We start from the raw sequence: 27,841 nt of genomic DNA on the forward strand, positions 1-27,841 counted from the left end.
ATTCTCTGAAAGACTGTATTTAATCTTTCACAACCCTAACTCTGTATCTTAAACTTGCTGTAATATGATATATTAATATGAACAAATTTAAATGTAGCTCAGAAAAGCAGCTCAACCTGAAATATTCAATCAATTGAAGGTTCAGTAAGGACCTGTCACTTTTTACTCACATCAGCATTGGAGTAACCCGGCAGCCAATTGCACAACAGTTTCTCACAAACTGACTTGTATCGAGTGACCAAATTATTATTATTTTTAAATTTTTTTGATGCGATTATTACACCCGGAAAAGCAATCAACTAACAACCATGTTCCTATTTACTGCTAGGTAAACAGAAGCATGTGGAGTAAAGAAACTTGCCTAACATTTCGTCCTGCCCGGGAATCGAACCCAGGCCCTCTCGCTTGCGAGGCAAGTGCTCTAACCACTAAGCCACAGGACTCCACATGGTTTGTTTACCAAAATTCTTTGTCAACAGATTGACCATTACCTACTTTGAATAGCACAGAATTTATAATAAACTTCCCAAGTTCCAATCATGGGTAAAAAAAGTGTTTGTAAGCTCTTGGCCCTTCATATCAAAGTATATTTATAGTAACCTTTATCCCTGCTCAATATCCAGCAAGGCAACAGGTAAAAAAAAGAATATCATGTATCTTCATTTTGACAAACCATGTTCAGGATTCTGCTGCAAGTGTATAATTAAGCATGCTGTCCTACTTGAATATTCTTTTACAGCTCCAATGAGAGTTATAGCTACTCTATTACCTATGCACATAGCCAAGGAAAAATAGGTCATGTCACCAATGGTTATTCATATCAATAAGAAATGTCGGTTGACCATTACCCAATTACAATTCAGAGTTTTATTCTTTTATATAGTTGTGATGAATTAAATCTTAATTATGAAAAATACAATTTAACTATAATCCCCATTTCTCCAGATTGCCTTTGGCAATAAATGTCTCTTGCACTTTTATTAAATGTATCGGCCTGCAGGCTTGGCACTTCAGAAGCTACAGAAGAGTTATTTATCCCTTATGGAAGTAACAGTAAATTAGCGAGCTGGGCTCAAAGTGACCAAGCAAGGGGAAGAGAAGGTGATAATAGGGCTGTACTGAGGAAGCAGGGGGAGGTGTGGGGAGCAGTGGCAGATTGTTTTCAGGATTTCCTGCTATTCACTCCATTCCTAAATTACCTCTTGTAACATTAAGACAGAAAAATATGAAATTTATATCAGAATTTTCACTCGTGATATTTGATCACATTCTGCTCTTGCTGGTGCCCAATTCAAACACTAGTGGAACCAGAGGCCATGACCTAAGATTGAAGGGGATACATTCAAAACTAATCTGCAGAACCCTATTTCACCGGATGAGTATTAAATGTATGGAACAGGCTCCCTAGGAAGATGTTGGAAGGAGAAAATGTTGATTCTTTCAAAAGTAAATTAGATTAATTTATTTTGGGAAATAATATCTTGGGATACAGTATTTAGTTTGGGACATGACATGTGCATGCAACTGCCAGGATGGAGGAAGGCAAACTAAATGAACCTTGGTCTTCTTTCATCTAGCAATTCTTATGTTTGTCAATGTTACCATTCACATCACATGAATCACAAATTTTATCCCACTGTATGCAGTTTTGGGACATCCTTCAGGCAGGAGGCATTTGAACCATTGAAGAGAGTTCAGAAATAGAATAAAAGAATGAATTTGGGAATGAGAGTTATTGGTCTTCAGAACAGATGCCTACAAAAAGCTGTGTTTATTAGCTCTTTCAGAGAAAAACAATAAATAAACTCTGTCTCTGAAGACAACAAAGACAGATTTTAATAATAATCTTTACATTTGGTACAGCAGCTTTCACATCTGGGGATGTCCCAAAGCCCTTCACAGGATATACTGAATTGTCTAGTGCTTATGCTGATGTTTATACTGCCTCGCACGCTTATGACCAACAGAAGTTACAGCAATTCCCCCCCAGTTATAAAACAGTATAATGCTTAACATGCTTGAAATGTCAAGACTTAAATTTTTAAACAAATGAGTGCAATTTTTTAAGAATATGGACATTTATGCTCACTGTAAACACCACATAACATTTTAATAGAATACGTTCAGAATTATCTGAAACACGATTTGTCCAAAACTAATGCCTGGAAATATGGATAAATGTCATATTATATTCAAATATGTCTCAGTTTTGAAGTTTAGATTAAGCCAAATCGAATCTCACTGGGTGGTATGATTCAGATTTCACCCTCCTATTATTATTTTCATAACTGACAGTGAGTGTATTTTTAGGCATAGCTAAGCAGATAAAACAAATTCACTTATTTCAGAAAGAAATTCTGAAACTTCCCTATACATATATATATATTCCCCAGGGATTTGCATGTTCGTGGTGTGCCTACAGGTCTGAGATAACTGAAAAATGGTTTAGCTTCACAGTTGACTTGCTATGAAAAAACGTTACACTAGCTGAATCAAATACTAACTTTAAACTATTATTTGAAGATTTAGAGGGGATTAGAAGATCATGTGGAGTATAAACAATAAAGGGTTAGTTGGGCTGAATGTCCTGCTTTTGTGCTGCAATGTTCTACCTAATCTAAGCAGTAAAATAGTAGAAGTCAGACATATGTATATGTATGGATTGAAATGTGACAATTCTCTGGTATTCTCACAATGAACACCTTTCTCTTTATACATACTCTACAGCACATCCACTAGTTGAAAAGCATAATGAATAACTATCAGAAATTTCTTCTAATGGTTCGGTTAACTGAGTGATGGCTAACATATCATCCATAATAATAATAAATATGATTATTATTATTTTTAAAAAGACCCAGAATTGGAACTCGGGAGCCATCAAGAACATTTGCACTAGTTTGGGGAAGTCCTTTTAAAATCAATAATGTGTTTCCAGCTTTTCTTGATTGAACATTTCTTGATTTATGGCACAAATCAAGAAATATTAAATCAAGAAAATGTATTTTGTTGGCCGACCGAAAAGGTCAACAAAATAAACTAAAAGGGTTGGCCACCACTGAGTTAACTGGTTCAGTAAATCTCGGTCAACAGAACAAATTGAAAAGACAAAACTTATCCCAAGCTTTTTTTTACTTCATTAAGCTTAATCAATCAAAATTAAAAGCAAACCACACTTTAACTATTAATAGCCCCAAGCAACTTATGCAGATTTTTTTTCCTTATTATACACTTCAGATTTCAATGCTGAGCCTACTGTAGTCAACACCCAATGACATTCTTGGCTGTATCCTATGGATATCTTCTGCCTCTACTGCTTCGGCTGAGTGAACAGCTGTTCAACTTTACTCAGTTCTCCATAAATATTAAAATTGATGCTTCTTATTGAGAGTTTCATTTGTATTATTAAACAACTGTAAGATCAAAAGGGATTAGGATTCCTGTGTGATAGCCATTGGAAACAGAATGAAACAGAAATTGTATTGGCTATTGCGATGACTCTCAACCCCTTTGATGGCTAGCCTACAGAGATGTCTTTCCGAGAGACAGTGAGCGAGAGTGAGAGAGAGAGATAAGAGATACTTGAGGAGAATCATCTCCAAAGGGATTTTGTAGTGATAGCCAATGGAAGAAGTGTGATGGAGGCTTAACATCTGCTGATAGCTGCCTCTGGTATGCGACACTTGTCTTATATAGATTGTTACATTTTTAAAAACACCAAAATAAAATGTTGTCTTCATTTAGAAATACGTAAATTCTTATGGGGTGAAAAGGATGAAGATTTATAACAAATTGGATGTCATAAGAATCACATGAAGCCTGCTATGAAACATCAGCATTAATTATCGACTGGTTTATGGGTGTGAGATCTTCTGACTTTGGTGCAATGGGTGTGACTGAAGATTACCATGCTCTCTATGATGAGCTTTTTTTGTACAGCTAAATATAGGACATCGGATAACTCAAGCGCTACTCTAAAGAGCAGGACTCACATACTGATAAAAAGGTTGATTGGCATGTTTCAGCTAAGTGGCTGTCCAAAATGGTAACCAAAACAATTTTGAAAGGAGGCCTTGTACTGAACCATTCCACCAAAGTCGAGGAAAGTTTACATCTGAAACCAGCCAAAAACGATCACCTGAAATTCCATTTTTTTTAACACATTAAATCTGATATTAAGCATCATATTTGGAGTAGACAAAATGTATACTTAAAATAGATTTTAAAAAAATTACATGTTTTGGAAAACAACTACGTGTTGGAGGTTCTTCCAATGTGATAGAGAAGCCTATAATTTTAACTTAACTCTTGCAAGCTTATACCATATAACAATTTTTAGACACCACTGTACTCTGAACTAGCCCTTCTGACTTTTGCCAACAATTCAAACATACACTTAGTGGGTTTGATGAATCAAAGTAAAAGTTGCCATCCTGTAACCCAGTGGTTAGAGTGCTCGCTTTGCAAGCGAGAGACCTGGGTTCAATTCCCAACAGGATGAAACCTTGGGCAAGTTTCCTTACTCCACACATCTGACAATAATCCCTCAAGAAAATCAAACAGTAATAAATTGGTCACTTCAAACCACGATTGTTTGTGGGACACTGCTATGCACAATTGGCTGCTGCATTTCGCCCACAAATATACAATCAATTCACTTTACAGTCTATTCTGTGAAGTACTTGAGACGTCTAGAAGATGTGAAAAGCGCTATATCAAATGCAAGGATTATTATTATTATTATAGGCCTGATAGTACAAATTTCACAATCCAGCAGAAGAAAAAGAAAGAGAAACAAAAGAAATTGGATGTTTTTACTATAGAGATGTTCTTAGTTCACACTACTGCTTTCAGTTGATTAACTGAATTGCTAGAGGCTATCTCTCTGTGTGCGAATCTTAAATTGCATCCTGAATAAAGTGGAAAAATTCAATCAGAAACACATATATAGCATTTATTAAACAATAATAAACACATTTGATAGACTGAGGACTTATTTAGCTGGAAGCTAGCGCAAGCAGGAGGTGCTTTAACATGTTAAAGAATACAAAAATGCCTTGGGCTTCATTAAATCCAAGGTTATATATACTATATTGTTTGAAGCATATGATATGAATGGATCTGGACCTAACCAAGGTTTGCGGGAATACTTTCCTCATTGATAGAAAAAGCCTACTTCTTAAAGTAGCTTCAGGGAAAACTATCAATTGCATATTCAGCAAATGCATCAAGCCTTTAGAAGAAACAGACAGTATTTTTTGTATAATTTAGAACGAAGGATTCTTAAAAGATTACAAGGAACTAGAAATCTAGGGTACTAATAAAGTGACAAAGGATCAGTCAAAGACTGGAGCCCTAATGTGGGAGAAAGAGAGAATTATAGGATGGGCCATTATTCAATGTTTAAAAGCCATAGTGAAATAGGAGGTACAAACAAACAATTTATACTTATATACAGTAACTTTCATGTTGGGGGACATCTTAAAGTGTTCAGCAGAGTAGCAGAGAAGATGATACCTCACATGAACTCCGCTATATAAATGCAAGTTGCTGTTGATGAAAACTACTCTACATCATACTGCATAAAAACACTGAGAGCCGGCTACTGAGGAATTGTGAGGTAAATGGCTGACTGAGATAATCCTGGTGTAGACAACCTCTGTCTGTGTGTGTGTCATTTACTTGAACTCCAATTAAGATTTAAGGAACTGAGCAAATAGCTTTCAAAATACTTGAATGAGTTACAATTAGCGAGATAGGAACTGATCATTGCAAACCATGTTGCAAATATACTTTTGAAATATTATTTGATCTTCAATAAATAGAACATCGGGAAATTTAAACATCAGGCTGTGGACAAAAGATTAGACAGCTTGTTAATGAAGGAACCGAGGTATTTAATTTATATTCTCTTTGATTAAGAAGATTAAAATAAGCTCCAACATAAAATGCACTTCATACTTTTAATCAATTTTAGCATGAATATTTCATCAAGTCAACATATGTCATTTACATATTTTATCCTTGCTTAGTATAACAGGATTTACTGGCATGAAAGCATAGAAAATCGTGAACGCAATTATGTTTTTATTAGAATGTTGTTAAGAATAGGTGTGAAATGCATGGTGACCACATGTTGTGATGCTGTTCTTCATAGTTGTTAACGACAACCTAGTCTACCTTTGAATTAAGTGTAAGACATCAACCACAATTTCACTATTGTGTTTAGGACTTTGGGTTTTTTCAACCATATGACTGAGCACACTGTCCATTGCCAAAATAGGCAAGCTTTGTTCAATGAAAGGTGAAGCACCAAATCCTATTTCAGCACCATTTTGATACCATATACTATTTAATGTTTTGTTTTCATGCATCCTGCTTCTTATCCAACGTTATCCAATGAAGACCGATTGCAGGAGAGAATCACTGCTGGAGGTTGCGTCACCAGGAACTTAACCAGGGATTGATTAAACAGGGATATGTGAGACAAAAAATAAATAAATTAAGGAATAGTTGAAAACAGATTGCTCTATCTTTCAGATGAGTTTAAATAACCACAGAAAGGAAATATATCCTTTGGAAAACAAATAAAATAGCTAGAAAAGAATTATTTCCCCAGAGCAGAAAGGTCGAATAAGGCTAGGTCAGCCTTAAGTATCGGAATTAGCTTGAAAGATACAACACATCAAAATGTTTTTTTAATGCAAGCAATACAAGTGTTGGTAATAATGATAATAAATAATAGAAGGGATCAACAGTTATAAGATTATGTTGCCAATAGCAGCAAGAAGCATAGAATTTAAAAAAAAAATCTATTTGTGAAATATTTAGTGTTAAAAGTAAACAGATTCTTTAATAATACTTATATTTGGTATAATGCCTTATCACATGGGAAGGATATCTCAAAGTGCTTCACAGGATTTACTGTGAAATAATAATATAATCCTTGCATTTGATATAGTGCCTTATCATGTCTTCAAGACATCTCAAAGTGCTTCACAGAATATACTGTAAAGTGAATTGAATGACCAGATTATTATTATTTTTTTGGAAGGGATTATTACCCCCAGAAAAGCAATCACCAAACGACAAACAACCTGGTTCCTCCTTACTGCTAGGTAAACAGAGGCATGTGGAGTAAGGAAACTTGCCTAACGTTTTGCCTTGTCTAGGAATTGATCCCAAGTCCTCTCTCTTGTGAGGCTAGTGCTCTAACCAATAAGCCACAGCTTTCTCCATAGTGTCCCCTATTGTAAACACCAGCAAGTTTCCACTAGTTGTCCAGCTAGGATCAAGCTACCGGTGAGGGCTTTGGATTGCAGAGTTAACAGGGGCTAAGGTACTGTGTATTTGTAGGCAAATGTGGCAACACAATTGAGCACAACAAAATTCCTTCAAACAGCCATAAAACAAATGGCCAATTTTATTTGGAGGATTGTAGGCTAGGACACCAGGAGAGAAAGTCCCTTCTCTTTTCTAATAGTGCCATGGGATCTTTAACACCCACATGAACAGGCAGGCGGGACCTTGGTTTATCGTCTCATCCAAAGGATGGCATTTTGGACAATGTAACACCCCCCACACAGCGCTGCATTTGAGTGTCATCTTAGACTATGTAAGGGACTCAAACCAACAACCTTCTGACTCAGAGGTGAGTGTGCTTTAACTGAGCCAAGCTGACACTTTTTAAAGGACATGTTAAGTGTTTATTGTGTAAAGTGAGTAAAGATGTTAAACCAATTCTTCAATTCAATGTTCATGAATGAATGAATAAACAAATATTCTGGATGAATTTCAAATCCAGTGAAGGTGCTGTGGGAATTTACATCAAATAAATGTAGGGAATGTGAGGTGTCAACCTAGCTCAGTTGATAGTACTTTCGCTTCTGAGTCAGAACATTGTGGGTTAAAGCCCCACATCATGATTTTGAACTCACAGTCTAGGGTGTCAGGCAATGTGAAAACTACTACATAAACTGCAATGATTACTATTATTTTAACACAAACTCAAAATGATAAAATGTTTATCATCTTAGCTGGAGCCAGATTGATATTTCAGTCTTATTTTCAACTGGTTTGGAGCAGATTAAATGCAATCAAATGTCCATAACTGCATGCAACAACTAACGCATCCATCACAATGCCTTAACAAGTCCTGCTGGTGAAAAAACAAGGTATTGCATTACCAGCAGATGTCACTTGTAACTACTGGGAATTAGCACCTTAAGTATCAAGTAAGCTACTTGAATTAATGCAAAAAAAGTTTTTCTCCACTGCACATAAGAGTAAGCTGTAAAAAAAAATCCACACTTTATCTTAGACACAAAGACCAAGAAGATATGCATTTCTAGTTTGTTGACATGAAAACTTTCCTACAAAAAATAACATCCCAACTTCCTCAAATACTAAAGAACATTGAAATAGCAGCAATGGCAAAATACTGATCAACCCCAAACATCCTTGAGCTACATTCCAGGGCTCAGGTTCACCAAATCACAACAAGTTGAGTTGTGACATAAAGATCATGGTCAAAATATTTCCCAATTGGAAACAAAAACCTGACACCACCTTGCTCCAGTGATTCTGGTGAAAGCTATACTATTTAATCAAAATAACATTGCAGTATTGCAGTTGTTACTGTTTAATCTATTACCATTGAGCATTCTAATGATACCAGGAATGGGGAAGCTTAGCTATGAGGACAGGCTGGAAAAGTTAGGACTTTTCCCATTAGAGCAGAGGAGGTTACACGGGGACCTGATAGAGGTCTTCAAGATCATGAAAGGTTTCGACAGGCTAGAAAAGGGAAAAATGTTTCCGCTGGTAGGTGTGTCTGTGACTTGTGGTCACAGTCTTAAGATATCTACCAAAAGAAGCAGAGGGGAGGTTAGAAGAATTTTTTTCATTCAGCGAGTTGTTCGAATTTGGAATGATCTGCTCGAAAGGGCAATGAAGTCCGATTCGATAACAGCTTTTAAGAGAGAACTGGATAGGTATCTGGGGAAGACGGGTTTGCAGGGTTATGGGGAGAAAGCTGGTGAGTGGGGTTAATAAAAGTCAGTTGCTCTGTCAAAGAGCCGGCACAGACTCGATGGGCCGAATGGCCTCCTTCTGTGCCATAACATTTTATGATTCTATGATATATGGGCATTAGAATGCTTTAACCTTCTTGACCCATAATTATTTTCTTTTTGCATTTTAGTTCAATAATACCAACTTTCATGTACAGAATTCTTGCAAGGACATATCGTGACATTATACAGAGCTTATGCAAAGTCCAACAGGAATTAAGGAAAAAATTGCTCTAACAGAGGCCTGTAGGGCAGTATATTCAACACAAATATTCTAAAATATTCAGATATTAAGACATGAATCAGAGTTATGACCATTTAGTGTAATGTGAGTTGCTGAAGAGCATTTTATGAGACATCATCAATGTTCCTTTAAGGCTGCATTGATATTGCATGTCTTGCAGGAAATCATTGCAATTTTGCCAGAACTTGTCAGTATAAATCAGAATTAAGTCCCCCTTCACTGTGCTGGAACCCCACTCCTAGCATCACCAGGATTAGATTGCTTCAGAACCACTTTGATTTGTTCCCCTGCATTTTCAACATAGTAATACAAATGGATATAAATTCTGTTCCTCAAGAAGATTCCTGGGTGCTTCAATGAACAGCCCAGGTCTTACAAAGAGGCATTTTCATTAATGTCAGCAGAGTCTGTTGTGCAACTGGCTATTAAATAACATTCTCACTTTGATAAGCACAACACCTCAAAACTACTGGGATATATTTCAAGGACATTCAAGGGCTATAAACTAAAGCATGTCATTTTAAATATCAATAGCTCTGGTAAAGTGACATTTGGAATGTATTGCACGTTTTAGGCATCTTGCCTTTGTTAGGAGAAAATATTCTGTGTTTTTTTTAGATGTTTTTAGAAGTGGAAAGGAAATATTACACTTTCCTATCGGAAGGAGAAACAAGGCAAGAACCGAGACCACTGTGGCTGATTTATTTTGGTCAGTCAGGTACATGATACATGTGAAATCAATCACCATGAGTAAGAGTATACAAACCTATACAAGAAACATGCACACTAGCTCCCTGGAAATGCACACCATGCTTATTTACTTCCAGAGAATATTAAGCACAAGTTAACTAGAGGCTTGGGATCTCAGAATGTGTGTTGGGGTACTATTGGGAGTTAATCCAGTTAACTGTATAGTTTTCCAATGAGAGCATTGTTCAGCTAGTTTCCTGATGCTTGTCCAAATAGGACCACCCTAAACAGAACATTTTTTGACTTGCAGGATAACAGGAGCTGAGCAGAAAGAATGCCTCCCAGTGACTGGTTGCAGAACTCAAATTACAGATCCAGTAATTTTATTTAAGGAACCCATAACATGCATTGATATTCAGCAATAACAAATTATTAAAAACAAAGACTTATAACAGCAAAGTGCATTCATATTATTTCTTTGATATAGGATCAACATTTCAAAGGGCTTCACAGAGATAATATAATAATTCAACACCAATTAACACAAACTTAACAAAAGCAGTTCATGTCATTGCTGAACCATGTACATAATAATAATAATAATTCTTGCATTTGATATAGCACCTTATCATGTCATTGAGACATCCCAAAGTGCTTTATAGGATATATTGTAAAGTGGTGTGACTGTATCTTGCAGGAAAATCCGGCAGCCAATTTGAACACAACAATGTCTCACAAACAGCCAAGGAGTTAGTGACCAATTTTATTTTGGGGTCTGGATTGCTGGCCAGGACACCAGGATCTTTACCTTCCACCTGGACTGGTCGATAGAACCTCTGGTTAGTGCCTCATCCGATGGATGGCACCTTCAACAATGCTGCAAACCTGCAGCACTACAATGAGTGTCGATATAGACTATATCAATTCCAAATGGTGATGTGGGGCTTGAACCCACAATCTTCTGATTCAGAAGCAAGAGTGCTACCAATTGAGCCAGCACTGATCAGCAAGAGCTGGTGCAGAGAAGGCACCTAGAGCAGATGGATTTTTAAATGCTTTCAGAAATGAGAAAAACTTAATAAAATATTGCCTACATTTTCAAAAGTAGAAAAATTAAATGCTTTCTTACGGAGCTGCCAACTCCATCTCTCTCTTGCTGGGTCCAGGCTGTGAAGGGTGAAGACTCTGAGCTGCCCCCAGGCCACATGACTGACCCCAGGTTAGTTAATGGTTAGAGCACAGTGGGGGGAATGCAAGAATGTGGATCTTTAAGAGGAAGTGAGCTCAGGTGCCTGCACTTCACCATGGGTGGTTGTGTTGCTGTCAGTTTTCTTGGTTTCCCTGCCTTAGAATAAACCTGTGTTGCAGTGAGTCTCCACATGTGTCTGTATCTACATCATTCAAGGGTGGTTGGAGGCACACTACAGTATGGAATGGTTTTATATTGATTAATGCCATTAACTTACTGGTTATGGGTAGGTGATGACTCTGGCTGATCGATTTAGGAATGAACAATAGGGGTAGAAGTTTCCACCTGGATCCAGATTTATTCTGTTTATATAGCATTTCTGAGCCACCAGAATTTGACAATTTCTTAAACACAGGCTTAATATTGAAATTGATTTCCTTTAAATTCTTTTAAATATAGAAAGACAGCAGCAAGGTTAAGACTAAATATAAAAATTTGCGATAATCTAAAATACTACCTAAACAGAGTAAATCTAGTGGAATATAGATAAGAGGAATAAATATTGTTTGAAGTAAATGGAGATAAATCCTGGTGAACCTCTAGTAATATTGGCAACTCATGGAATTTCCTATTATAATTAGACCAAATAATCACCAAAGGCACTGCACAGAATGTTCACCGGACGTTTTACCCAATAGTGGTTCCAATGTTGACAAGACATGGAAATATGCCAAGAAAGGCAAACAACCATACAATAGGACAACCATACAATAGGATTGTGCACTGTAGTTCTTACTTAATATTGAGCGATTGGAAGAAAAACAAACTGCTTGAATATCTTGCAGGAACTAGTTTGGATATAGGGTTAACTATAGATAGATGGTTGAATATTCCATAAATTATTGTGGTTCAAGTCTTGTGTGGACTTTAGGGAGTACTATCTATGGAACACAGTGTGGAATAAAGTAGATTGCTGCATATTGTCAAGACTGATAACTTCAAGCTTTTGCTCATTGACCTGTGGGGTCATGAGGAGAAAGAAAATAAAATTTTCTGCTCTTAGACATTTTCTGTGTGAATTTCACTCCCTCTTAGCAAGACTGAATGTGAATAAGTGCAGTTTCGACATGGCCTAAAGGAAAATAGTGCCTTTGTGAATTGTTATCACTTTCTACACAATATCATTCTTATGGTTTAACGTCCATAGTGTTTGATTGATGGCAAAGCAAAATCATTTCAATGGTTAGAAATTAGTATCAAAGCTTAATCCGTGGCAAAATTATTTTGACCCACCAATATGGTCCAACTTTATGCAGTAAAATTGTGTCTGAAACTATTTTTGGCTTCAATAATATTAATAATCCTTGCGCCTAATCACATTGCTGAGACGTCTCAAAACGCTTCACAGAATTTACTCTAAAGTGAATTGACTGTGCACTTTGTAGGTGAAACGTGGCAGCCAATTTTGCACAGCAGTGTCCCATAAACTGTCATGGATTGACTGACCAATTTTTTTTGAGGGATTATTACCCCCTGAAAGTGATCCACCAATCGACTTAACAACAACAACAAATGACATAGATATACCGCCTTTCACGTTGGGAGGACCTCCCAAGGTGCTGGACAGTCAGGGGTTCAACAACTCGGTTTCCACTTACTGCTGAGTAAACAGAGGTGGATCGAGTAAGGAAACTTGCCGAAGGTTTCTCCCTGCCCGGGAATCAAACCCAGGTTCTCCTGCTTGCCATAATATGCAACCTTGGTCATTTTTACATGTCAGAAACACTTATTTTTTGTGACAGAATATAATGCAGTCTTGAGTGAGTTGTGTGTCACTTGTACAATGAATCGTCTCAGAATTCAAATAAATGATAAACTTATCAGGCGATTGAAAGACTGGATAAAAGACATAACCTTTACACTTCCATCAGCAATGGACAAAAGATATTTGAGGCATTTTCCTTCAGTCATCAAGATAATAACATTTAAAGCCATTTGTGCCAACTGTATTGATTAAAATGAATGGTACCACACAAAATGCAAAACTTTCAACTCAGATTAAATGCTGAGAGCGTCATTTAGAATCAAACTGAACATGTAATGCAAATTCATTGAAATATATAGACCAGTATTTATTTTCTTCTTGTTCATTTTCTCAGGTTAACTTTTGAGATTTTTACTGAGGTTACTGAAGATGTTCTTCCTCTCCTTTCTGGGTCATTTTCTGTGCTCCAAAGGGAAGAGATTAAAATATTAGTACGTGGGAAATGAAACACTTTTGCCAATAGAATGACAGATCAAGGACATTTTGTGCTATGAGTCTATGATTAAATGTATGGGCAGAATTTTGCATGAGATAGGGATGGAGGCAGACGAGATGGCAAAAGTGAAAAAAAGTGACCTTGTTTATGAATATGAAGAAGTAAAGAGAGTTGCAAAGGTTTTACACTCATCGTGTGAGTCGAGGGAGTTGAGGAGATCAGAGTCAGAGACAGAACTGAGATTGATGGCTTCCCTCTTGCCCATATTGATCTGCAAAAAGTTGAGGCTCATCCAAGTCCTTGATGTCAGCAATTTCAATGCTTCCAGTGGTTCCCGGATATCCTGCCTACAGGGCAGATGGGCATTCAAGGAACTGAAGTCTACTGTAAAGGTAAGATGAACAAAACCGGATGCTGTATGCAGCAGTGGGTTAATTTAAGATCACATTTTGCAATTGCGTTGCAGAAATTGATAACTCTGCATTCTTTCTTCTCAGAGGAAGAAGGCAGCAGTGTTGAGGGGAAAGGTGGAGGGTCGCACCTCATACAATGGCATATGTCATAGCTAATCACAATTCAGGAGGACATAGGGGAGCTTGAGGTTGCCTTGAGGTACGAAACATAAGGTGCAATATTACTAATCATTGTTTAGAGATAAGACATTAAGCTGTGCCTGGACTGCATCATGAACTTCAAATGAGTAAGTCTGCTTTGTTAATGAAGGTTGCCCATGTGCTAACTCATTTGTTTCTTTCAGTCTCCCTGCCGCCACCAGTACGTGTTCAATCTATTCTCCTGTCTGTAAGCGGCAGAAAAAACAGCAGAAAAGGAAACCTAGGGGAAAGATGGCTCTCAACATCATTCTCATCTTAATAGCTTCCATCCAAGAGGCCAACCCGACAGCAAGTGGTACAATTGTACAGCACCAGATCAAGGCACTACTGTTGGCCAGGTAGATGATGGCAGCACGTAGCACAACAGAGGTCAAATGTGTAGAAAGCCATTTCATCCATTTCTTTGGAAGGTGAGAAGTGCCACTGTACATTGAGACAAATTAATCCGATATTGCCTTATTGCCTCCAAAAATAGTTCAAACGACTTAAAAGAATTTTGCACATCTACTCACTTATATCATTAAATTTTACTTTCCAAATTATACCACCAATCTTATATTTGTCATGTGTTTCTGCATTGCCATCATTATCAAAAGTATGGCCTGAAGATTTCTATCGATTTACAGTGCACAGAATTGTCACCCAAAAGTCTGGGGAAATAGAGTTTGGGCTCAGCCTCAGGAGAGATGATGGGGTCGAACAAATGCAGCGGAGAAAAAAAATCTAATCACAAAATGAATATTGGTTACATTTTGAAGTGAAGTGCAATGACTATGTATTTGTAGATGAGCCCAGCAGCCAATTTGCGCACAGCAATGTCCCACAACAGCCAAGAAGTGAGTGACATTTTATTTGAGGAATTGTTGGCCGCTACACAGGGAGAGATTCCCTGTCTTCTCTTTTTGAAAGGTACCATGGGATCTTTAAAATCCAGCTGAACAGACCGAGGAGCTTCCTCTTAATGGATCATCTCAAAAGACGACACCTTCAACAATGCAATACACCTCCAGCACTGCATTGGAGTGTCAGCCTAGACTGTGCGTTCAAAGCGTGGCAAAAGAATGGCAGCAAATTACAGAAATGCAACAGTAAATACAATACAATTTTATACTGTTTTTCATGTCAGAAAACCTTTACTAAAGCATCCACCTGAACAGGCAGGCAGGACCTCAGGTTTAACATCTCATCTGATGGCACTTCTAAGAATGCAGTACTGTCCGAGTACTGAATTGGACTGTCATCCTAGGCTATATGAGCCCAAAGTCACAAGGTGGGACTTGAACCCACAACCTTCTGACTTAGAGGCAAGAGTGCTAGCAACTGAGCCAGACATAAAGTGGTAGAAATTCCGCCTGAGTCTAGATTTATGTAGATTATGTAGATTCCAGTGTAGACACAATTTAGCAAATTCTGAAATAGTTTTAATTTTGTAACTACTAAAAGTTATATAATACCTTCAAAAAAGCCTCTTCAAAATGAAGACTGATTACAACCATTTGCCAAGTTCTGGGTGCACTAAATTGCCACCTAAATAAAATAAACCTAGAACCCCTGCATTATACACAGTGGTGTGCCGTGCAATTAACAAGCGATGAACCATATTGTGATGGCTGAAAATTGTAAATAAAATGACAAGCATATAGAATATAGAAATAAAAAAATAACAACAACTTGCATTTATATAGCGCCCTCCATGCAGGGTAGCTTCACGGAGTGCTTGACAGTGGCGGAGACTGACACGTGGCCAGGGAGAGAGGGAGGTGACCGCAAGCACAATCATTAAGGAAGGTCTTTAGGGAGGAAGTAAGGTCTTTTTCCTGCCTAAAGATCTCAAGTGCATAGTTAAGACCCTATGTGGACTATTCCACTCAAGATATTAAGCTAGTGTTCTTCAGTCTCAATACATTTTGAAGGATAATTACAGAATGCACTTGATGATAGTCAGCCAGGGGCACTTACATTTGTTGTATATTATTAGACGCATCATCTAAAGTGTTTCCTTGCATTGATGTCTTATATACAACATGGGGCAGTAGATATTAGAAGTGATCAAGAAAGCAAATGGGTAACAAGGGAAGTCATGGTGGAATTGTATAATATGTTTGATCCTATATACTAGATCCACTACTTACTTTTTGGGAATATTTGGGTATGCTGGAAGCGCAAGATCAAATGGGCCAAATAACTTTCTGAGTCCGGATCACTCTTGTGATGTGATGCTGATGTACAGATACGGAAGATGCTGGGGACTTGATATTGCTGTTGTGACTCCAACCAGGATATGGGTTTCACTGAAGATGTATAAGGCAGCAAATATACCAAGCTCATCACAGATGGTTTTCGTAATACTCATACACCCATGCAGCATATTTTGAAAAAATGAATGTTAACATTTATTTGTTTAGGGGCGATCAAGCCCCTGAGGAAAGAGCAAAAGCAGAAGGCTAGCGGGTTGCTGAAAAAAGTTAACTGAGGTTCCCCTTATGACTTCCTTCTATGTGAAATATTTGTATATTTTTATGTAATACTGCACAGGAACAGAACTGAAAACTTGAATCAATTTCCAACGAATTATCTGTAACCCACTGAACAATTACCAGTTGCTCAGAATTCTCTCAACCTATTTGATTTTCAGTACAGCTCGAATACTACATCAAAAATTATTTTGAGCTATGGATACCCTCTACAATCACTTTATATGAATATGTGTTAAAAAGACCAATTATAAATACAGGCATTTTACTTCTACATCCATACTTTCACAAACTCTGTTGGAATAATGATAATCCTTGCATTCAATATAGCACCTGATCACATCATCTAGACGTCTCAAAGCATGTCACAGAATATACTGTAAAGTGAATTGACTTGTATATTTTGTAGGGGGAAACGGGGTAGCCAATCGCTCGCTGCAGTGTTCCACAAACAGTCGTGGATTGGGTTTTCAATTTATTATTATTTTTTGAAGGAATTATTACCCTCGGAAAATCCGCCAATCAACTAACAACCAGGTTCCTACTTGCTGCTGGGTACGCAGAGGCATGTGGTGTAAAGAAACTTGCCCAGTGTTTTGCCCTATTGGGAATTAAACCCAGGTCTCTCAATTGCAAAGCAAGTACTCTAACCACTGAGCTACAGGACTTCAAGTAATAATATTTTATCCACATTATATTACAAACTATTTTTTCTTCTAGTATTTGAGTGTCTGCCTGGTTCATTTGTTAGCACTTAACACCCTTGTATTTGATCACTTTTAAAAAAAAATTAACACGCTGCTTTTTTTCTTACAAACAAAGCACTTAACAACTGGCTAGGTTACTAGGTGGAGTGTATAGAGTAGGATGTGGGACTCCTTTCAGAAATAACTAGATTCTGTAATGGAAAGATGGTGGAGTGGGTATTCTGGAAGAATGAGATTAAATGGACTGAAAGGCTTTCTTCATTATCAACAGATGTGTAATCTTGTGAAGTAGAGAGTTAGAGCAGCATGTTTTGTTGCAGTGTTCTTTGTAGCATATATAGGAGAAGCTTTGCTGGAAGGTACCATGTTTGCTTTCAGAAATGTTGAAAATAATAAACCCATATTTGCTTCTGACAGTATCTGTTCTTACACTATGAAACAATTTATTAGAATAGGACAATTTTCATTTCCAATCTTCTCTTCCAGATATAATTTGTCCTCACTTTTCCCACAATGCATTCAAACACTCACAACCCCATTCACCTGAGTGTGAGAGATCCAGACTTTGGCTGCTGCCTTTTCAGAATGCCAATACTTCAATCCCTTTGCCTGACCCCTCTCTCCCCATTTTCAGGTCATGCTTCAAGACCTTCCTCTTTGACTGTACCTTCCCCCTCCCCCTGTCAGCAGCAGGCTCTGCCACTGTTAAGTGTCCCGAGACGCTCTCCGGCGTGAAGCGTGCTATATAAATGCAAGTCGTTATTGCTGATAAAATAAGGCAATGTGAAACGCTGTCATCTTTTGCTTCCACTGAAATCCATCACTACAACAAGGCAATCCATCTTGCAGCCCAGCCAAGAATTAATGAAATCCATCCTAACCTTGGCAGATGATTCAAGTGTTCAATATCTGTGGTGCTTAAACCCATCATTATCCCATTGGGAACCAGATATCATGACTGCAATGTTCTAGGATAGAATTTAGAATAATTTGAGAAAGTTGTCAGTAGTATGATGTCCCTGTTATTATAGTATTTACTGATATCTGACTCTCAGTCTCCAGAGGAACAACGCTAGAAGATTGTCAAACATTTATGTGCCTTTACTAATACTTTCCAAATTTATTTCTTAGAATTCATGTTTAGTAATGAGGTATTTGCCATCTTGTGAGGATACAAGGTTAACAGACAAATTTGATGGTTTGTTAACTATTTAAAAATTCAGTGGGATCTCACAGCCATTTTACACTGGAGCTCTATTAACTCTTCCATTCCCTCTGCCCCAGAGGAAAAGAACAGAAAATGGTATTCGGATAACAAAAGTACTGAAGGCAATTATATATTCCTAAAGTAAATTTTCTGGGATGACATGATCTACCAGCTTCAGCAACCATTTGGAAAAAGATGTAAAGGAGAACAATAACAACTTTTTCAGTTATGTTAGAGTAAAAGAAAAATGAGGGATGGAATAGAGACATTGAAGGTGGGATTGGGTGAGGATATGACAAATAATGCTACACAAGCTGCAGAAGTACTAAATAAGTACTTTGCCTCAGTTTTTAGTAAGGAGGAAATGGGAATTTATTGGACCAGAGAGTTGAAGTCCACTGTGGGTAAAAGTTATGGAGACTCTTATTAAAAAATAAGATCATGAAGCATCTGACCAGTAATTAAATGATAAATTTCACTCTCATACACAATGGCATCCAATACCTTCAAGGCAGCACATCACCCTTTGCCAACCTCTCCATATCCACACAACACCAAATAATATCCCTTCCTAGATTTCCCCGACACCCTTCCCCTCTGCCCGAGACACACACCCCTCTCCCCAACAAACTTATCTCTCTGCCCAACCCTCTTCTCACATGGAGTCTTGTAGCTCAGTGGTTAGAGCACTCATCTCACAAACAAAAGGACCTGGGTTTGATTTACAGTCACTTCAATCTACAACTGTTTGTGGGACCCTGCTCTACAATTGGCTACTGCATCGCACCCACAAAATATACAGTCAATTCACTTTACAGTATATTCTGTGAAGCACTTTGCAACATCGCAAAGATGTGATAAAGTGCTATATCAAATGCAAGGATAATTATTATTATAACCTTAGGCAAGTTTCCTTACTCCACACACGGCTTTGTTTACCTAGCAGTAAGTAGAAACCTGCTTGTTAGTCACTTGGCCGATCACTTTTCCAAGGGTAATAATCCCTCCAAAATAATAATAAGAATGTGGCTAATATGGGTTTATGAGTGTGAGATCTTTGCAAACTCATTTACTGTTTTTCTTTAAATGTGTGACAAAGGAGCTTGATAACGGTAAGGCAGTGGATGTTGTATACTTGGATTTCAGTAAGGCCTTTGCTACAGTTCCTCATGAAAGGATGGTACTGAAAATAAAGAAAGCAGGAATCAGAGGAAGTATCTTGCAATGGATACATAATTGGCTACCGATAGAACTCAGGAGGTGGTGGTACAGGGAATGTCATCAGGGAAGGAGAATGCTACCAGTGGAGTTCCACAAAGGTCTGCTTTGGGACCTCTTTTGTTTAACATCTTCATAAATGACCTAGATCTTAGAGTCACAAGCACAGCGGCTAAATTTGCAGATGACACAAAACTAATGAAGGTGGTGAATAATATAGGTTACAGTAGGATTTGAACATTCTTGGGAATTGGGCAGATCGATGGAAGATTAAATTTACTGTAGAGAAATGCAGAATGCTTCACAAAAATCCAGGAAGGGACAATTTAGTGTTATGTGGATAAGGAGATGTTCGAAAAGGGTGTTGACCACTATTCAAAAGCTCCAGCTCTTTCAGAACTCTGCCACCTGCATACTTACCCGGAATCAAACTCTGTAACCACATCTCACCAATTCTGGTCACCTCCACTGGATCCCCATCACTGAATGGATCGACTTCAAGATCCTCACATTCATGTTCAAATCCATTCACTCCCTGGCACCTCCCTATCTCTTCAACTTCCTCACTCCCCAATCCATCACCCGGCGTCTCCGCTCAAGTGGCACCGGCCTCCTGCTCGTCCCTTGCACCCTCTGCTCCAACATTAGAAGTCGCGCTTTCAGCCACTACTCCCCAAAACTCTGGAACACTGTCCCCCAAACTCTCCGCCTTGCCCCCTCTCTCCCATTTTTCAAGTCCCAACTGAAAACCTTCCTCTTCGACTGTGTTTACGGCCATCTCCCCACTCCCCCAGCTCGGAGTCAGGGCTCCACCACTGTTAAGCGTTCTGAGATGCCACCCTGCGTGAGGGCACTATGTAAATGTAAGTTGCCGTGAAGGCATTGGATGCCATCGTGATTGTGACTGAGATCGATTCGATCTGCTCTCTGCAAGCTTGCATGGTTGGATTTCAAGTGATGAAATTAAACAAAGTTGTACAACAGGTGGATTTGGTCATAACCTGCACAGGCAACAAGAATGTCATTACATTGACATTTCATTCGACAGCTCAATCGGATGTTTCTATTGTTTGTAACATGGGACATTCAAACACTGAGATTGATGTGGCTAGTCTACATACCCGAAAACTGACATGGAATTGCGTACAATCTCAAGTTAATCACGTGATCTGGCATGATGGGATCCTTTTTAGGTTTACTTTAGCCCCAAATTGGGAGTTTTGGGCTCAGTTCAAACTAATACAAAGGATTCTTTTGGTTGAGGGTCGACTCCTTAACCCAAGTTGTTCAACTGTGCCTACGTTTGTACTTTCAATCACAGTTACAACTCAGGCACTGACTCTGATAGAGCTCTACAATGCTCCTAAGAGATGCTACGAACAAGACGTGTCCCTCTAGCCTAAACAGATGGATAAATACGTCACCAGTTTGCATCTGCCAACCTTTGAGGCCCAACTGGCCAAATTCACAGATGAGCAGGCAAAGTATCTGGGCCTCAACAAAACAGACCTTTCAAGCCTAATTACTACAGGTATTAGGTGCACAAATCAAATTGAATGAAAGAAGGAGCAATTTGTTTGAAACCTTAATAGAAGAATTATAGTAGGCACCAGCCTAGCTGTTTGACTGCTTACTAAATGTATTTGAAGAGCACTTCTGCACTCCTAGGCATCTCATTTCTTTAACGTCTTATTCTTTGCTTGTAACCTTTTTTCCCTTACTATTTTGTGATGATGATCATAAACTAGAGCATTTAGCTTCCAATGTACTGCTGAAGGGTGCAACTGTCCCATTACAATGCGACAAAACAGTCTCCATCAAACCTCTTGAGCCTGTATGATGATCAATATTTTAGCACAAAATTTGAAGTTTTAGGCTCAATTCAAATTATTCCAAAGGCTTCTTTTGCGCTTTTTTTTAAAAACAAGTCTTCTTGAGTGGCAGAGTTATGGGATATTTTGGTTTTCAGAAAGCATTGAAGACCATATAATAAATGAAGTGTATCACCTTTTAAATCAACCCAAATCAGCAACCCAAATGATGCAGCTGTGAATACCGTTGTGTCACCAAAAGAATGTGAATGGTCTTGTGACAAGGCATCTCAGTTCATGTCACCTTCATGCAATGCAATGATCAGCCTTATTCGTACATCTTCTAGATTGACAGCACTGGACACTAGAAGGGTGATCACCCCTTCAAAAAATAATGGTGATGGTAATAATTTGGTCACTCACTCCACGATTGTCTGTGGAATACTGCGGTAAGCGATTGGCTGCTGCGTTTCACCCATAAAATATACAGTCAATTCACTTTGCAGTGTATTCTATGAAGTGCTTTTAGATGTCACCAAGACATGATAAGGCGCTATATGAAATGCAGGGATTATTATTATTATGTATTAATAAATGGTAAGAAAATAATCTGTTCAGAAAATGAAAAGGACCTGGGGATCCTGATTGATAATACATTGAAATTATCTCAACAGTGCTCGGTATCAGTGAGTAAACCAAACCAGATGCTGGGCTTTATTAAAAAGGTAATATTGAGCCGAAATAGTGGGATAATCCTACCACTTGATAAATAACTGGTGTGACCGCACTTTAAATACTATGTGCAGTTCTGGTCACCACAATATAAAAGGATATTGCAGTGATTGCGAGAATACAGAGGAAGGCAACCAAAATGATTGAGGGGATGGAGGGACTGGATTACAAGGAGCAGTTAGATAAACTGGGCATGTTCACACTGGAGAAGAGCAAGTTGAGGGGCGATATGATTGTGGTCTTTAAGTTTCTGATGGGAATAGATAATGTAGACCATAATAAGCTGTTTTATCTTGTACTGAACAGTAGAACCAGAGGACTCGGCCTGCGATTGAAGGCGGGTAAATACAGCACAAATTTGTGGAAACACTTTCAGTGAGCAAGGAGTAAACTTATGGAACAGGCTCCTGAGGGAGACAATGGAAGCAGATGATTTCCTTTGTTTCAAGAGTAAATTAGATAGATTTCTGCTTGAAAATAATATTACAGGATACAGTAAATAGTTTAGTTTGGAACACAACATGTCAAGCAACTGCAAGGATGGTGGAAGGCAAACTAGATGAACCTTGGTCTTCTGTTGCCTAGCAAATTCTTATGTTCTTATGATTGTTCCACCAATTGTCAATGGTATTGTACTCACTTTATTGTATTCTTCCACCCACCTTGTTTCTGCAACACTACCAGTCGTTTCTACCTTCAAAACATCACAAGACACTGCCTTGGGCTATTTTCTTTTGACGTGAGGGGACACAGAAAGAGGAGAAGGAAATAAGCTCAAGCAATCTCTTTCTATTTTTGATAAAACTAACAATAATGGCTCTAAATAATTTAAGTTACAATGTTCTTGCTTCCTCCATTTGCTTTCTCCAGATCAAACAATGAACTTACAGAGAGATTTAGTGCAACCCAATCAAAATTTTAGTGCAGAATCCTTCCAACAGAATCTTTAGTTTCAAACTTCTGACGTTCCAGCTGCCTTGCTGCACAGTCAGCACGTGTTTGCATCAGGGTCAGAAGATAATGAAGGCAGCACACCAACTATTCCTTTGTTAATAGCAACTATTGAGAAAATGAGAACAGCGAAGAGTATACTTTGCTTTTTAATACAACCTTATGTATGAAAATGCATTAAAATAAGATATATCTCTCTTTTACACAGAGGAGGTTTAGATTGTATCACAAGTTAAGATATGCACTGCACTGCAATTTACCAACCTCAAGCCTGCAAACAAAATATAAGGTGTCTTTATAAAATTATCTTATTTATCCAGTGAAAACAGCTCAGTTGGGCAATGCAGAGCAGAAAGTTTCCCGAAGCTACCTAATTTACTTTGGTGATTGTCATCTCTGAGGCCATTCAGCTGAATTAATGAACACGACCCAAGTGCAACATGTTCTTTACGAAGAGTTACTTCTAAGAGCCTGTAATGGACTTGTTACAAAGGATGGATTCCTTACTGCAAATAATTAATCTTAAATGTGGGAAGGTGAATATAAGATCACTGTTAGTGAATACAATGTTCTCAAATTCAGTCCAAAACCTATTAGTGCATACTGTTATGTTCAACATGACTAGTATGGATGCTTCTGATCACCCATAACTGGTCTCTGCAAAATTATTAATTGATAGATATAAGGGTGAAAATGTGAAATGTAATGTGATAAATAGCTGAAAATTGTAAACAAGTCAGTCAATAATTTTTGACTTCTCTGTAAGTGTGAACACTTCCAGCCCTTGACTTCAGTCTGAGAGTATTAACTTACCAATGACTTTGGCACAATGGTTGGGTCTGAAGGTGGTCCAAAGCTTTCTGTGGCTACCATCATTTTTGAGTAACAATTGAATGGAAATCCACTGAACATAACTTATTCTTCGTGCTCAGTATTTATAGAGCTCGCTACATACCACATCGAGTATAGTAAGTTGATATATTGGAAACTGCACCTAAAAATTTGGAGTCTACAAGGAGTTATTTGAGTGTCTGGTCTATAAATTACCCATCAAGTCAAAGCTACAAAGTGGTTCACCGAATTGGTTGCAATGCTATAATCAACAAATACAGTACATGGAATAAAAGCAAAAAGTCCTTGAATAATTAGGCACATTATTTTTACTTTGTTGTTGTTCACAATGCACAACACATGTGTAACTTTCAGTAGATAAATGCTGTGGGTAAATAATTAACACAGCAATAACCCTTCCAATTAAAATCTAACATTTTGCATGGCCAAGTTACGGATATTAGTCATAAGCAGCATAGTCCTAGAATTATTAGAGGAGAATCATGGAACAAGACAAGAATCATCATCACTCAGAGGTTGTTGAGGAGTGTGGAATTCATTACTGCAAGTGGTTATTGAGGCTAAATCAAAAGAGCCATTCAGAAGGGAAATGAATAAGCAACTGAGTCAAATTAACATTAAGGGATATGTGCAAAGAGCTGCCAAGTGGGATTAATAAAATGGATTTTTAGAAAAAAACAGGTAGCAGTAGTACAGACATAAATAATGGATCAAATGGCCTCCTTCTGTGATGAAAATGTTTATGTTTCTATATGTTAAGAACATCATGCACCCGAAGCAGTGAAGCAGTCCTAGACAGTAAGGCTCGCTGCACTTGATCATGAAAGAGACTACTGTGTTAATTTGCATAAAACCATAAAGTCTGGGTGGGCGGGGGGGGGGGGGGGTGGCACAGTTCGCTTTCATGCAGTTTAAGACAAATTACAAAATGCAAAACAAAAATTCTGCCAAAACAACTACGCCAGTGGTTGCAGGCTGTTTGGTGTTATCCTGATTTCTCAAGCACTCTGCACTCATATCTTTTTTTTAATCTCACTGTTTTCATGTCTCTCCCAATCGCTTCATTTTTCAGCCGTGCAATTTTCTCTCTGACAGGCAGCAGCAGATTTGCCACCACTTCTGCCAGAGGAAATACTTCTCATGCCCCTCAGTGACACTTATTCTGTGCTGTGACAATATAAAGAAGAAATTCAATATTCTAATCTCCACCAAAAGGACTTCATGCACTGCAGTGGATATTTTCTTAGACTGCAGGTGGGGAGATCATTGCAGAGATGTAATGATCTCACATTACTTTTTAAAAAAAAATAGCTTCCCATTTATTTTTGTTCATTCTGTGTTTCTGAATCCCCACTGACTGCAGACCATAACATGGCCCTAGCAAACTAGGTCTTGGGTTGTCAGTAGCCAAGGTTAATTAAGTCTCCTTTCAGGTTGGTTTTAGATCCTCCAGCAGTCCTACTGACCCAATATAAGTCTTATTCAGACCTTAATAATGGCAGTCTGGTGTCAATGAGCATTTTGTTTACGTGCTCATGTTCAATGAAAAAATTAGGTTGTATTATATTGATCATGATATCTACAGCGACATTTCACCAAGTCATAGCAAAAAGTGACTTCCAGTTATAAATAAAGCCCATTAACTTATCACTGGCTCTTTCACCCAGTTGCTTCTTTGCATGTGTTTCTAATCTGTGGCTACTGAGGAAGAGAACCCAAGCTCACAGTAGTTGAAGGGCACATGTAATCTGCTTTCCTCCTCGAAGAATTGCGAAATGCTTCAAGCATATACTTGGCTGGTGGGTTCTTATAAGAGATATCTCTGTAGAGATCCTTGCAGTGCTTTGCCAGGATCCAGATGGGCAGCATCTGGTAAAAGTTGAGGAGTTGGGGAATATTTTCATTTATAGAATGTTTGCTCTTCCCAACAGTGAGATGGGTGAGTTGTTCCATCTGTCCATGTCCTCATAAAATAGAGGAGTCAGGAAAGATTTTGCTCAAAACAAGTTGGATGTTTGGATATCACTGTTGAGCAGAGATGTGAAAGACACATCTATACACAGGAAAAGGCATTTGGTGTTGAGATATTGTGTGAAAAGGGCCCAACGTGATGTAGCTGAGCGAAAAAAGGAGAGAACTTTGCAGATATCTTTGGGCCACCAATTATACCAATGCAAGATGAGAGGGAGGGAAATGATTGCCTCTGGCCTTAGCATAATAAATAATATAATCATTGCATTTGTGATAGTGCCTATAACAACATCCCAAAATGCTTCACACATAATTGGCCTGATGCAAAGACATTGGAGGACATTTGAGTGCAGCTAAAATGAAGAATTTGTGAAACATCGCTTCAATACTGCCTACAGGATTGAAAAGAATAATTCAGAGGCTGCTGGATACCAGGCAAAATGGAGACAAATATAAAAATAGGATCAACCATTATGCTGAAATGAGAGGAAAGGAGGCATTGAATTGCATGGCCAGCCGAGAGATTGAGAAAATTATTACATTAAAAATGGATAGAAATAAAAATTAAAAATGGATAGAAAATTACCGTGTCTTATAACAGACTTAATAAGTTGTTCAATAATGATTGAAACTGTTCTAATACGTAAATTTCTTCCGCCATCCCAAAATGTCAAATGGCTTATTATTTAAATAGCCGCATCATAGAATCATACAGCATGGAAGAAGACCATTCGGCCCATTGTGTCTATGCCGGCTTTTTGAAAAGTGCTATCCAAATAAATCCCACTCCCCCACTCTCTTCCCATAGACCTGCAAACTTCCCAAATAATTATCTACTTCTCTCTTAAAAGTTGTTATCGAATCTGCTTCCATCACACTTTCAGGCAATGTATTACAGATCCGAACACCTCGCTATATAAAAAGATTTTTCCTCATCTCCCCTTTTGTTTCTTTGACGCGCGTGAAAACGACCTTCTACTCCAACATCATCCTGAAGGCAAAAAAAATCCCGAAGTTCTCTTTTCCAACACCCACTACCTCCTCCATGCGCCCCCTCAGGCCTCCTCAATCTTCACATCTAATGCCAAGTGCACGGAGGTCATGGACTTCTTTTCATCCAAAATACACAACATCCACCAGGCAGCCTCATCCTCCTGCCTCTTGTCACCCACCACCACCCCCTCTCCATTCCCCTCACCCTCCCCATCATCAGCTCCTACCACAACCCCCATCCTACATTCCTTCCTCCCCATCTCTCCTTCCTCTCTCTCATCCATCATTGCTTCAATGAAATCCACCACCTGCTGCCTCGACTCCCTCCCCACCAACTTGCTGGTCACCCAGCTCCCCCTCCTCTACCCACAACTGACAGATGTCATCAACCAGTCCCTTTCCTCTGGATCAGTCCCTGCCCCTCTCAAAACTGCTGTCATCACCCCCCTCCTCAAAAAACCTTCCCTAGATCCCTCAAACCCCAGCCACTACTGCCCTATTTCAAACTTGCCCTTCCTCACCAAAATCCTAGAATGCATTGTTGCCAATCACTCCCGCTTCGAACCCCTCCAATCCGGTTTCCGTTCTCCCACAGTACAGAGACTGCGCTTGTGAAAGTCTCAAATGACATCCTCTCTATGTATGACCAGGACTCCCTCTGCCTCCTCGTCTCCTGGACCTCTCTGCTGCTTTCGACACAGTCGATCACGCTATCCTCCTCCACTGCTTTTCCTCCGTCATCCACCTCAGTGGAACCGCACTCGCCTGGTTCGAGTCCTACCTCACGAACCGCCAGCAGTACATCTGCACCAATGGCTTTTCTTCCCGCTCTCACCCGGTTACCTGCGGGTTAACC

General features: G+C 38.6%; 1 pseudogene; it reads left to right on the top strand.

The window, feature by feature from the left end:
• The first annotated feature begins 19,971 nt into the window (after positions 1-19,971).
• Positions 19,972-21,213, top strand: LOC103183964 (annotated as a pseudogene).
• Positions 21,214-27,841: the final 6,628 nt, after the last annotated feature.

This window comes from Callorhinchus milii, unplaced genomic scaffold (genome assembly GCF_018977255.1).
Source record: "Callorhinchus milii isolate IMCB2004 unplaced genomic scaffold, IMCB_Cmil_1.0 Scaffold2, whole genome shotgun sequence".
NCBI lineage: Eukaryota > Metazoa > Chordata > Chondrichthyes > Chimaeriformes > Callorhinchidae > Callorhinchus > Callorhinchus milii.